The 14,401-nt window shown below is 46.9% G+C and overlaps 1 long non-coding RNA gene across 2 annotated transcripts; it reads left to right on the forward strand.

Annotated features, from left to right (window-relative positions):
* The first annotated feature begins 302 nt into the window (after positions 1-302).
* LOC142471972 (uncharacterized) lies at positions 303-8,796 on the forward strand. Of its 2 annotated transcripts, none has more exons than XR_012789560.1 (4): positions 303-428; positions 6,260-6,434; positions 7,511-7,579; positions 7,673-8,796. It is a non-coding gene; the product is annotated as an uncharacterized LOC142471972 (long non-coding RNA). The 2 variants fall into 2 exon arrangements; XR_012789561.1 differs by having other exon boundaries at positions 7,511-7,570.
* Positions 8,797-14,401: the final 5,605 nt, after the last annotated feature.

The raw sequence follows: 14,401 nt of genomic DNA on the forward strand, positions 1-14,401 counted from the left end.
AGAGGTATATTAGTATTTTATCTGGTAGTGTTAGGACTTGCGAACAGGTGTCTGCCTTGACGTGGCTCGCAAGCTTACAACGCTTTGGCCAAAGGGTTAAACTAAATGACCCTATTTCAAGAGAATATATAAGTATTTTACTGTGGATTTCTGTCATGTTGGATGTAGCATTGGGCTTCTCTGTCGTCTGTCCTTAACTGTTAGTTGACCTGAGAGAGAGACTGTGAACTTGGGAGACGTGCACACAAACTGCACGGTACTGCGCATACCCGGAAGCAGCAGAGCAAGACGGAGACATCACTCGATCCCAGCGCGTGGGATAGATTGTCTCATGCTCGGCGTTGCCTCCCTTTAACCCACAGACCCACGGACGGGGCAGCATGGACTGTACCACCTAAAGATCTCACTGGATAACAGATTTATTATATGTAAGTTGATACTTGTTGTTTGTATTCACTTTTAATATATATTTCTTCAACCTTGGTGCGCTCTGTGCTTCTGTCCTCATTCATATGTGTGTATATATACATCTTATCATCGTATCATCTTAGATTGGATTTTATATTACATTCTAATGTCCTTTATATGGATGGGGATGGTTAATTATATATTAACTCCTTCTGCATGTTGGTTGTGTACACATAGTATCATTAAGTATTGTGTTTTATATATTTTCTTAATGTAGTAAGTCATTAATATCTTCATTACTATAATTGTTTCTGATGTTCGGATTGTTATTTGTTTATGCTCATTTTTTCTTCATTTAACTGTGGTTTTTCTGTTTCTTTGTGGTTTTGTTACTATGTTTACACTACTTTGGTTTGAATGTTTCTTCTGGCATTTTTTCTGTTACACCTGTGGGACCTGTGCATGTTGCGATTGAGCTGAGGAGCTCCGTCACTACTGTTTTTTATTCTCATTGGTCAGCGCGCCTCCGAGCTAGTACTGCACGGATTGTAATGAGGGAGTAACGCCGCGCTGTTGCCGATCCCTGACTGAAGGCTCCTTAAGTGTTAAAAAAACTCAGTAAAATTTCTGTTGCTTATACAGCTCGGTAACCTATTGAAACCGAGTTAGGTCTTGATTGCAGAGGAGCGCTGTGCCTATTGGACGGTGACGCGTGATGTCACGCATTGCGCGAAAAATGGCTATGCAGAAATGCCGATTTTAAATACCAGAATATACACCTTGATAAAGGGCATGTAGCCCAAAACGCGTAGGTGCGTTACTACAGCTGAAGTGGTCTATTATGATCCTTTAATAATTTTTTTGTATTTGAAGCCTCCTCCTGATTATTTCTGGCAGTGCTCTGCCCTGTTCCTATTTTTGCTTAAAAAAAAAAAACAGACACAAAACACATTACATAAAAATTATACACATACTTCTTTTATAGTACTGCACCCCATATTTTAGGAGGCATATGGAAAATGGCAACAGAAGCAAGTAGCTCTCTAGTCCTGGAGGCGATGGGTCAGAACATACATAGATGCAAAGGGTATGAACATTGATATAATAACACCTGACCAAGACGGGATCAGACATTCGCTAGCTTACGAGTGGACAGTAACACCCAGTCTATCAATAATGGGCTAGATCGGGCTTCTTAACCATACTTCATCAGGCTTCTTCATCAGGGAAGCATTTTAGCTTTGAAACGTGTTGCAATGTGATTTTCTCCTAAACACACTCGTGAAATATAAGTATTGATCTTTGCTATTTTGAATCTGCTGCCTGGTTTTAAGCCAGTGCCTTTCCTGGAGTGTTCCAATGTACACCACACGGTGACGCGATCCAGTGACGCGATCCAGTGACGTGGCCGACGAGTCAACAGAGACGCGCGTACTGTGTACCGTGCACGAGCGCTGTGAACGTTTCCTCCGGGAACGGCTTATCCTAGCCTGCAGCAGTATTTACCGATTTGGGACGTTACTATTATTGTTACACTGCCCAAACACCTGACTGTGAGTAGGGACAGTCGGGCTATAGTTCTACCATCCGAGGTGCTTGGCCATATCAACGAGGAGCCTGTCGACCAACAGATGGTGTTCCGTCGACCGACAGATGGTGCCCTGCTGATTCATCCGGTCCTGTTGTTGGCGTTTGGGTAACATATGTCCCATGAATGCTGTTTTTATCTCACATTGATGTACGCAGAATACTCACCTTACCACTGTGTTTCTTAATATATTTTATATAATACACTATGAGCGTTGTGCGCTGTGTTTTTGTGTTTTATCTGATATAGCCCCGGTGGTGTTGAGCCACCCCTTGTGTTCGCGGCTGCAGACGCTCCATTGACTGTATAGAATCACGTAAACCCTACATTTTTTGTGCACCTTCTCGTGGTTATATCCACATGGGTTAATAAATTCTATTTGATTTTAGTAGCGCACTTTTTCCTTTTCACCTTTGTCACCTCTAAGTAGTGAACCTGTTTAGCCCCCTTTTCATCTATATACTGTATTCCACTCAGTCTTTGTAAATGCTCCATACAATGTGCCATATTTGTACTATTTTATCTACCCTGTGCTCATTTGATGTAATATGGGGGATGCAGAATTGACTCTGCGCTCCCCATATTATGAAAACATAAACTTAAAGAATTAGGAGGACGATTCATTTTTTGAGTTTTGCGTAGGGATTTTATATTTATCTTTATTCACGTTTCAATATTTCACTGTATTGTATTATATTTAGTTCCCGATATCCCATTTAATAGCAACACTTAGTTATATGATTTGGAGAGCGAGCGCCTTGGTGTTTTTTTTTGCCTGTTTGCTGTAAGCAGGGTATGACCATACTGAGATACCTATACTGATCTGCGGGCTGTGCCAATCTGCCAATAACCGGGAGCCTTTTCTGTAGGGCCTGTGTCATTTCCCCCTCTCTGGGTCCTGCTGAATTTTACTAGCCATCCTCTGGGATCCTAACTTAAAATGCTCTGTCCCTACTTATAACATTATGAAGAAAGGGGGCCTGGTCTGTTCTACTACTTTATGGGGTTATCTCCATCTCCTCTCCCCGATGCTTGTCTCCTCTTGTCCTCCTGGAACCCAACCTCTAGAATCTTCTCTCTTACCTAAACTCTCTCCTATGACTTCAGGATCCCCATAGCTACACAGGGTGAGCCCAATATACACTAACCTTCTAGAAACCCTTTAGGAGAGGGGTTACACATTGTAACATGTACTGTACCTTTAATCGCATTCCAACTGCCACCCCCACCGTCTAGGAATACCACACCCAGAGCGACACACAACTGCACAACAACACAGCACCATTGCTAAGGCATCTGCACCAGCTGCTGCACCTGTAGGACCCACAGCACCACAAGTGCTATTAATGAGCCATTCTTGTCCTGCTTACCCCAACAAATGTGTGTTCGAGTCATGCACAATCTTCTATGTTTTACACCTCTGGCAGGTGCAGTAAATGTCCTCTGTGGATTTAATGTCAGTGCCATTGTCCTGTTTAGTTATATCGAATGTGTGCATAAAAATTGTGTTTCGTTCCATATTCTGTAGGCAGAGTCTGGAGTAGTACAGTGCAATTTTTCGAAGTCTGCAGATTCAGCTAGGGCCACTCATTCCGCCACCCTAACACTCCACCCCCCTGCCATCCCTGAATGGGGGTTTTGTCACTATGGTAACAGAGTACCATTCAAAGAACTCCTTGTGGGTGATTGAGGTGTGAATAATAACTTGGGTGGGTTGGGAGGTTGTGAGTAGCCATGTATTAATATCTCTTTTCTAAGAAAAGCGCCAGTTGTTTATACGACACCCATAACCACCTTCTTTCAAGTTTTAATGCTTGAAAACTAAAGACACCAGACAGTCTTTATCAATTGACATATTTACATTAAGGTACAGAAACATAGTGTACATCAGTGAATGTTTTATTACAATATACAGCGTATTACTTTATACAAGAGCATAAATAATGTAACAAATAAATAAAAAAAAGGCAATCTTCCACCAGCATGCCCTGGCTGTCTTTTGTGAAATTCCACCTGTAAAATAATCAACAAATTAAAAAATATTGATGATACATACAGTTAGGTCCGGAAATAATTGGACACTGGCACAATTTTCATAATTTTGGCTCTGTACGCCACCACAATGGATTTGAAATGAAACAACTGAGATGCAATAGAATTGCAGACTTTCAGCTTTAATTCAAGGGGTTGAACAAAAATATTGTATGAAACGTTTAGGAATTGCAACCATTTTCATACACAGTCCCCTTATTTCAGGGCTCAAATGTAATTGGACACATTAACACAATCTTATTATATATTTGTGAAAGCACTGTATGCCTGTCTGCATCTTCCTGTGTCCCTACGGACAATCTGATTGCACCTTTGGCCTGTCACTCCGCCTCAGGCCATGCCCGCCCCCGCACACCTCTCATTGGTCTGCGGTCCACCCCCGCACAACTCTCATTGGTCTGCGGCCAACACCACTGCCACACTGTCCCACCCCTCACTGACACACTCTCCCACCACTCACTCACTGAGCTTTGGGAACGCTTGCCAGCACCTAACCCTCACTGCTCTGAGAGATTTGGACCTAACCCTCACTGCTCTCAACCCAGAAAACCCTGACCACCTGCTACCACGACAGAACTGCACAATCAGGTACACAGTCTTACTGCTTTCAGCACTGCAACATTCCACACCCTCACACAACACCACACACACCGCACGCTCACACCGCCTCTTACGGCCTACACTGCCAACACACCTCCCCTTCACCTCACCGCACTGTCTCATCCTCACCTATCCAACGGACACCGCACACCCCCCCCGAGGCAGCAGCTCTGTGTGATCCTCACATCACCAACGGACACCACACATGGCCGCAGCTCCTCCGGAGATCACACCACACAGAACCAACATTCCCCGTGTCTCCGTTTCCCGCGCTTTCACCCCCACCCCCCGGCGCCGCTACAGTCAGCGGGGGAGCAGAGCGAGCGCCCGGGACACCCCCCACGGCTCTCAAGCATGCGCCGCACGTCCCCGCGCTCTCCTCCTCTCCCCGTGTCAGCTCCCCCCCGGTGCTTCGCTCAGCTCTCCCCCCCAGAGCTCCGCTCAGCTCTCCCCCCCGGTGCTCCGCTCACCTCCCCCCCGGTGCTCCCCTCACCTCCCCCCGGTGCTCCACTCACCTCCCCCCCAGTGCTCCGACAGGCAGTGGACATGCGGCGCCTAAGATGGCGGCGCCCGGAAGGAACCCCTTCCTTCCTCGTGGAGTAAGATGGCGGCGGACGGAAGGAGAGGTGACGTGTGTGTGTCACTGTGTGTGTGTGTGTGACACTCTGTGTGTGGGGGGGACACTGTGTGTGTGGGACACTGTGTGTGTGTGTGTGGGACACTGTGTGTGTGTGTGTTTTACACTGTGTGTGTGTGTGTTACACTGTGTGTGTGTGTGTCACTGTGTGTGTGTCAGACACTCTAGGGTGGGGACCGGAGCTACGCATGGGGGGGGGGAGCAGAAGCGGAGAGAGAGGGGGGAGCGGAGAAACATTCAGGGGGAGTGGAGAGTGGGACACGGAAATTGTAAGCAACCCACCCCCCCTCCTGTCCACTGTCCCCCCCTCCTGTCCACTGTCCCCCCCCTCCTGTCCACTGTCCTCCCCTCCTGTCCACTGTCCCCCCCCTCCTGTCCACTGTCCCCCCCTCCTGTCCACTGTCCCCCCTCCTGTCCACTGTCCCCCCCCTCCTGTCCACTGTCCTCCCCTCCTGTCCACTGCCCCCCCCTCCCATCCACTATCCCCCCCCTCCTGTCCACTGTCCCCCCCCTCCCATCCACTGTCCCCCCCTCCTCCTGTCCACTGTCCCTCCCCACTCCCCTCCTCCTTTCCACTGTCCCTCCCCCCCTCCCCTCCTCCTGTCCACTGTCCCTCCCCCCCTCCCCTCCTCCTGTCCACTGTCCCTCCCTCCCCTCTCCCGGGCAACGCTGGGTCTCTCAGCTAGTCATAAATAAAATGTTCATTTTTAATACTATGGTAGACATGAATGGTAGATATGCCTACCTCCTGGAGAGTGTTCTTCATTTGGCTGGATGTTGTGAAGGGGGTTTTCTTTACTGTGGAACGGATCCCAGGATCATCCACCACTGTTGTGTTCCGTGGACGTCCAGGCCTTTTTGTGTTGCAGAGGTCACCAGTGCGTTCTTTTTTTCTCAGCATGTACCAACCTGTTGATTTGGCCACTCCTAATGTTCCTGCTATCTCTCTGATGGATTTTCTTTTTTTTTTGCAGCCTAAGGATGCCCTGTTTCACTTGCATTGAGAGCTCCTTTGACCCCATGTTGTGGGTTCACAGCAATAGCTTCCAAATGCGAATGCCACACCTGGAATCAACTCCAGACCTTTTACCTGCTTAATTGATGATGAAATAACGAAGGAGTAGCCCACACCTGTCCATGAAACAGCTTGTGAGTCAATTGTCCAATTACTTTTGGTCCCTTGAAAAAGAGGGGGCTACTTATTAAAGAGATGTAATTCCTAAACCCTTCCTCCAATTTGTATGTGAATACCCTCAAATTAAAGCTGATAGACTACACTTTAAGCCCATATTCATTATTTAACTGTAACGTGAAATTATTTTGGTAAACAGCCGAAATAACAAACCTTGTACCAGTGTCCAATTATTTCCGGACCTAACTGTACATCAGGGCCGCTGACAGGGGGGAGGAGGGACATCCGGGACTACTGTCCTGGGCCTAGCCAGTCAAGTCCTGCCGGCAACCCTAAAGTTTACTCTCTGTAGGCAAGAAGGGCCCACCCCTTTTCTGGATGCCGTCCCTATCTGTCCTTCCCTTTCCTCCCTACTGCAGGACTGAAGGGCTGTCCCCTGTGTTGGTCACCGCTCATCTGTCCCTTCCTTCCTTCCTGAGGGCCCCAGGCCCATGACCCCCTTATACCACCCTCCAAGATCTTTACCCCCAAGGTGTGTGTGTATTTGGGGTAGGGGGAGTTATTGGGTTTTTGTTTATTTGGGGAGGTAGGAAAATTGTTTGTGTGTATTTGGGGGGGTTATTGTGTTTGTGTGTTTGTATTTGGGGAGAGAGGTGGTTAGTGTGTGTGTGTGTGTATTTGGGAAGGGGGCTTATTGAGTTAGGGGAACGGGGGAGAAATAATGGGGGGAGTCAGGATGAGAGGGGGGGGGAGTTTGACAGAGGGTGTAAAAGAGGGAGGAGAGAGATGGGGGAACGAAAGGGTGATGGGGGAGTCTGACAGGAGGGTAAGAGAGAGAGGAGGTGTGTGAGAAGGTAGGAGTGTAAGAGAAAACGGGGAGGAGGGATCCTGCAAGGCCTCTGACACAGGGGTGGGGGGTTCCGGTGGAAATTCTAGTCCTGGGCCCTGGGAAAGCTGTCTGCTGCCCTGTTTTTGCAAATTATGACAACTGTATTTATTAAAGTAAAGCACAGAAATATTCTCCATTATGGCATTCCTCAAAAAGACTAATTTATCCTTGAAACTGATATCTCTTTTCTTTACTGTACTATAGATAGCAACGGAGGATGAGGTGCAGTTACGCTGGGTGTCGTACTTTCCTCCAGACCACAAAGTACACATAGTCAGATAGTATACTGTGCGTTATGTATATTTAATGTACTGTATATAATGTATTCTAATGTGTAATACAAGAATTTACTTCTTCCTCCATCAGGTTCGACACAAGCGCTCCTCAAACTAAAACTAAGCAGCCAATGTGGACCTGACTTGCTACAATCTAGGTTCCTACGACTTGGTGCCCCAGCCATTGCCAAACCAATTGCTTCCATAGTCAACTCTATCCTGTCTGCAGGCCATATCCCTAAGACCTGGAAAACTGCCAGAGTTGTCCCAATCTTCAAAAGTGGGGACAAAAACACTGTCTCAAACTACAGACCAATCTCACTTCTCCCAATTCTATCCAAAGTCATGGAAAAATGTGTCCACTCCCAAATAAACGACTACTACACCAAGACAAATTTCCCTAGCCAATTCCAATCTGGCTTTCGTCCCAAACACTCCACCGTAACTACCCTGCTAAAAGTTTGCAATGAAATCCAGTGTGGAATGGAACGGGGACAACTCACTGGTGCAGTATTCCTAGATTTTGCAAAGGCTTTTGATACAGTTGATAATGCTATCCTGCTTAACAAACTCCAGAGCTCTGGAATAGGGAAGCATGCTTTAAACTGGTTTCAGTCCTACCTATCAGGAAGATCCCAACATGTGTCCATCTCAGGCTCTAACTCTAACCCCCTGGATATCACCTGTGGTGTCCCGCAAGGCTCTGTTCTGGGGCCCCTACTCTTCTCAGTGTTCATTAATGATCTTCCCACAGCTTGTAAGGAAGCCTCAATACACATGTATGCAGATGACACAATCCTATATGCACACAGCCATAGCCTCTCTGACCTTCAACACATACTTCAGTCTGATTTTTTGAGACTCGAAAACTGGATTTCCCAAAACAAACTGTTTTTAAACACCGACAAGTCTGTAACAATGGTATTTAGGACCAAGACTAAATTCTTAAAGCTTCCAGCGACTGAGCTCCATATTAGAACCAACACTAACACCACCCTAACCCCTGTCACTAGTTTTAAATATCTGGGCTTATGGTTTGACTCCCACTTAATATTCGGAATGCACATTGATACCCTGACAACCAAGATCTATGCCAAACTAGGGGTAATTTACAGGAACAAATCCTCCCTAAGTCTCCTGGTCAGAAAGCGTATCACACAGCAGATGCTAATGCCAATTATTGACTATGGAGACATAGTATATGGCACGGCACCTCAAACCCACCTTAGCAAACTTGACACCCTCTACAATTCAATTTGTCGTTTTGTTCTCCAATGCACACATCACTGCGAAATGCTCAAAGAACTAGATTGGTCATCACTAGAGTCTAGGCGCAAAGTTCACCTTTCCTGTCTTGCCTTTAAATTCTTTATGGGCAAGCTACCCAGCTATCTGAACAAGCTCCTCACCTCTACCACATGCAGCACCTATCACCTGAGATCAGACTCCAAAAGACTGTTCATGGTCCCAAGGCTCAACAAAGTATCCGGCCGTTCCTCCTTCTCTTACCGTGCACCCCACAACTGGAACAACCTACCAGAGACTCTCACATCCACCACCAGTTTAAGTTCTTTCAAATCTAAGGCTGTCTCACATTTTAATCTGGTCTGTAACTATTTCATTCGCCCATAACATATATTTTCTTTAACTGTGCATGCAATGTCTTGTATATAATGTATACCCTGTTCATTTATGTAACTGTATTTGTAACTATGTATTATTTGTCTTAACTCTGTGCCCAGGACATACTTGAAAACGAGAGGTAACTCTCAATGTATTACTTCCTGGTAAAATATTTTATAAATAAATAAATTAAAGTCATAAAATAAAGTCATAATTTGCGGGAGAGTGCTTTTATTCTTGCATATTTTCATATTTTCATGTGCCCATTCAGTTAGGGGCACTTATCCCGGCATGCTACTGCCCCAAACCCCTGCCAGCCATGAATGGGGTGAGAACGGACTGGCTTTTCGCTTGCTTAGCTGCTACAGGGTAGCATTCCATTAACTCCTTGTGGACATACAAAAGATGGCAGACAGCACCACCTACGAGAGTAACTGTATCAAAATGTAAGCAACGGTGCTGGGGAGCTAGGGACTCCCCGTCAATTTCAAAATAAATACTATACTGTATAAGCCAAAGTCTACCACACACTCATAAAGTACGTAGATATCACAATACTTTTAAACTAAAATGTGGTACAGTACTGTATGTTTACTGTTAGATCAATATATACAAACACAGAGTAGAACCACCTCAATAAAGCTGATTTTATTCTCTAAAGTTGGTGCAGTTCAAGGGAGCAGTGACCATCTACCACTTTGATCTAACCTATATCTATATCGGATGGAGCACGCAGGGATCTCATTGTTATAGCAAGGGGGATACATATCCATTTTCCAGCGCAAGCGACGGCGCCATCTGTTTGAATTCCGGAACGCGCCCTAGCGCTTAGCATGCTGGGATACAGCCGAGGTACAGCCTTCTATTAGCACAGGAGACAGCGTCTTCACCATTAACCGTGAGAGCATGGACCGGCTGGACGGGTATCGAGGACACCGGTCGGGTAAGGGCAGCAGTTTGTGTATTTATGTGAGCCTACGAGTGGCGTGCCTGTGGACGTGTCATCTCACATCTCTATTACTCATTCTGCACTATAGCCCCCTTCCCGGTAGGAAGCCAATATATGCTACCCTTCTTTATTATTCATCTTTACATTAACACAACTTGCAGTGAGATCCCCTCCCTTGTGGACTTTACATTGGCTGTAGGAGTTGCTAATTAACTATACTTGGCTTTGTAGCATCGGATTCATTGGGTTCATTCCCCACTTTTTTCTACATACGAAACCCATAAGGGGACATGCAGCCAATCAGGAGCGCAGATTTCAAGCACCAAACCAACAGCGGCAAATTCAAAGATGCTCTGAACTGATTAGACGCGAGCCAGCTTCAAGAATTTTCAACTCAGAAAAGTTTCTAAGTACCACTTTTGAGAACGTATCGGTCGTGGCTGGCATTGCATGCCAAAATCAGTTACAGGACTTTCGTGAGTACCTACCGGTCAAGGACAAGTGTAACGCTTATGCTCATCACAAACCTAGACCGGACCGCGGGGCTGAGGTGGGGATGTTAAAACACCGACCTTAGACCACAAAGCCGTGTCCGGGTTGCGTAGGCCGTTGTCCTGCGTAGCCGGGTCAGGATTGGAGAAGGCAGAGTAGTCCATAGGCAAGCCGGGGTCAAGGCAGGTGACACAGGAGCGAAGGTCGAGGTCACAGGCAAAAATTCGGCAACAGAAAAAAACTTCAGCGAAGACACTTCAGCGTGGGTGCTGCATCGTGGTGGATCAGCGAAGGCGCTTCAGCGTAGGTGCTGCAGCGCGGTGGGTACAGAAATGGGGAAGAGGAACAGGGTGGAAGTAAGGCCACGGGAAAAGCAGGAGTGAAGACACGCCACAGGAAACACTGAGGAACAGTGTAGCCGCTTCAGCGTGGCGAAGGCAAAGTCTGCCAGGAACTAGGAGAGAAGCACCAATGCTACTGAGCAGGAAGGCCTTAGGATGCAGGAGAAGTGCAGACCCGCTACAGGAAACACTGAGGAACAGTGTAGCTGCTTCAGCACGGCGAAGGCGAAGTTTGCCAGGAACTTAGGAGAAGAGTACAAGGCACAAAAGGCCAAGTCAGACCAAACAGAGCTGCTTGTGGCAAGCACAGTTACTTGTTGAAAGTATTATGTTCAGCAACTTCCTGGGGGGGAAGGGCAGCAGCTAAATAGCACCGTCAGCCATTGGGACCAGAGCTGCATAGGAGGCAGCAACAGGTAGGCTGCAGAGTAACACTAAGAGCAGGTAATTCTGATTGCAGGTTCAGGGAAGGATTTGTCTGGAAGCTCTAAAGCAGGGATTCCCAACTCCAGTCCTCAAGGACCACTAGCAGTGCAGGTTTTACAGATACCCCTGCTAGAGCACAGGTGGTTCAGTCAAAATGATTGGGCCACCTGTGCTAATGAGAGGATATCCTTAAATCCTTCACTGTTAGCGGTCCTTGAGGACTGGAGTTGGGGACCTCTGCTCTAAAGCACAGTAAGAATGAGTTCCAGCCAAACCCAACGAGAACTCCAGACGAGCAGGGGCAGGGTCCCTTACAAAGAGGGCTCCTACAGAGGTCATTTTTGTGAATTTCGTTTAGATGATTGATTTATTCGTTAGCCCCATTCCCAGTAAGTGTGTTAACCCTGTAAATTCTGTTACATTGTGTGTATGTCTTACTGAAATAAATGACCATTTATTTTACCTCTTTGCTCAATCAATGATCCCGGTATAAAAAGGTGTTGATAAACCTGGTCTCCCGTGACACACATACCCCGGCTCCTCGCTGACCTACGATTGGCTTTCGCTGCCGGACAACTCCAGAATAGCAGCAGGAGTCTCCTCCAGGGACGAAGCAGAAGAAACGGACACCAGAACAAAAATGGCAGCCTCCAACCGAAGCAGCAGCACAGCCTTTTCTTCAAAATTGCATCCAGTGACGGCCGACACCAGAAAACAGCCGCCTCCCTGTAGAAAGAATCTGGAACGAGGGACGATTCGGGCACAGCAGCGGCTTACACCCCGGGAGAAGTAGAAATGGCAAGGACCGGAACAACAACAGAAACCTCGGTCAGCTGAATGATGGCAGCACAGCATACACCTGCGCTGCACTCTGCGATGGGAGAAAATAGAACAGCAGCAGTGGCTTCCACCATAGAAGAAACAGCAGCGGCAGGAACATCGGTCAGATTAGACACTCACACCACAGCATTCACCTCTGTGCTGCACTACGCGAGGGGAGAAAACAGAGCAGCAGTGGCTTCACAGGGAGCAACAGCAGATACCATCTTACCATGCAGGTTCTGTAGGGGCATAGTTGGTGGTGACAATAACATGGTTTCCCTAGCATCGATAGGCATGCTCCTACTGGCAGACACATGGTTCACTTGCTCGTTCATGGATATTGAAGGTAACTCCATCACGAAAGGATCTTCTTTGCAATGGTCACATCCTTCATCATCAGCATCCTCTGCATCTTCGACAGTAGTGGTCGACTGGTCGGGCACTGATATTTTAGAACCGGGCCACGGCTCCCCGGGAAAAAGATCATCTGCTTCCTCTAGAGCACTAACAATCAGAACTGAACACAGCTCTGACTTTCTCAGTTATAACTAGTTCCTCTGCGTTGGGTGGGATCGCTGCGTCCGCTACTGCACATGTGACAGCAATTAGCTCAGCAGATCATCCCCTTGGTGAATCCAGGAGGTCCAGACAGTCCAGGAAAGGCACGGCCAAGGCTTTCATGCCAAATCATAGCAACACTGCAAAACTTTGCATTTCTTGCATGTTGCAACCCCGATTTTGCCAGGAAACGTCCACGGGCATTACAGTCTTTTGCAGAAGCACAATCAGCATTTAGAAATCGAACCCGCAGTCCATAACATGCTGATATAGGCAGTTTCCCATAGGTACAGTCCTTATAATAACTTTAAACATTTCAAAATCCTTTCTTGGGGTCCCAAAAGTTCCAAACACGGACCCCAGGCACAAAATCTTTACTCCTCAAGCTAGGCACCAAAAATATTAACTCTTTAAAGCTCCACATTGGGCGCCAACATGTAACACCCCTATCCCCCCCCCCCCAGCAGGGACAGGGTGTACAGTGACAAATGAGATAGATAGAATAGTCTTTGTGCATCAACAGGGTTTTTACCTGCTCAAAAAGGTGTTACAGTAGCTTAGTTGTTACCTGTGCATCTCAGGGTTATCTTGGTGAGTCTGTGCCGGTTTGAAGTAAAGGAGTTAATAATAGAAAAAGGCGCCAGTAACTTTATAACTTAATCTTTATAGAATATAGCAGCATTTCCATAGAATCAGGACAGGTTTTCAGCAGACAGTACACAGCACAATCTCTTGCACTTAGAGGAAGTCCATCCCTGATCCTTACATAAATCTGTGGATGGCACCTAGTATAGATCCACCCCAGGTCCCTTCTTAAACCTGGTAATAGAAACAGATCAGCCCACCCCTGGACCCTACTTAACCTACTTAACCTAGGGAGTAGATTTCTTCCTGCATCAGATAATAATAATAATAACATGTTCTTGTATAGCGCTGCTACAGTAGTTTTACGTAGCACTTTACAGAGACATTTTGCAGGCACAGGTCCCTGCCCTGTGGAGCTTACAATCTATTTTGTTGGTGCCTGAGGCACAGGGAGATAAATTGATAAATTGACTTGCCCAGGGTCACAAGGAGCTGACACCAGGAATTGAACCAGGTTCCCTTGCTTCCCTAACTCAATGCCAGTCGGTGCCTTTACTCACTGAGCCGCTCCTTCTGTCCTGTACTCTGGGGTAATGTCCCTGCTAGAAAACAATACAGATTTTACCTGCTGCTTTACAGGCTAAGAGAGCCTGGAGACCTCCTGATGTTAAGGGTTCATCCCTGGGGTATGGTCTGAGGTTAATATGGCGGGTCCCCACCTTTTATATCTAGGGCGTGGCCAACAGTCTGCCCCCAGTATCTGGGCGGAATTACCTGTTGCCACTTGGTCACCCCACTGAGCATGTGACCCTCTAGCAACTTCCAGAGGTCACAGGGCCCAACATGTGCCTGGAAGGGGAAACATAAGAGACACATATACTGTAGTAGCAACTCCTACTGCCTCACATGCCTAGCCTTGTGTGGACTGTTTAACCCTGGCACTGCCTGCAGCTACCAGGGCTGACATGCTGACATGCTGACTTGCAAAGCAAGGGGAATTTTTAGCAGGGCGCTACATATAAAT

The sequence above is a fragment of the Ascaphus truei genome, chromosome 1 (assembly GCF_040206685.1).
Source record: "Ascaphus truei isolate aAscTru1 chromosome 1, aAscTru1.hap1, whole genome shotgun sequence".
NCBI lineage: Eukaryota > Metazoa > Chordata > Amphibia > Anura > Ascaphidae > Ascaphus > Ascaphus truei.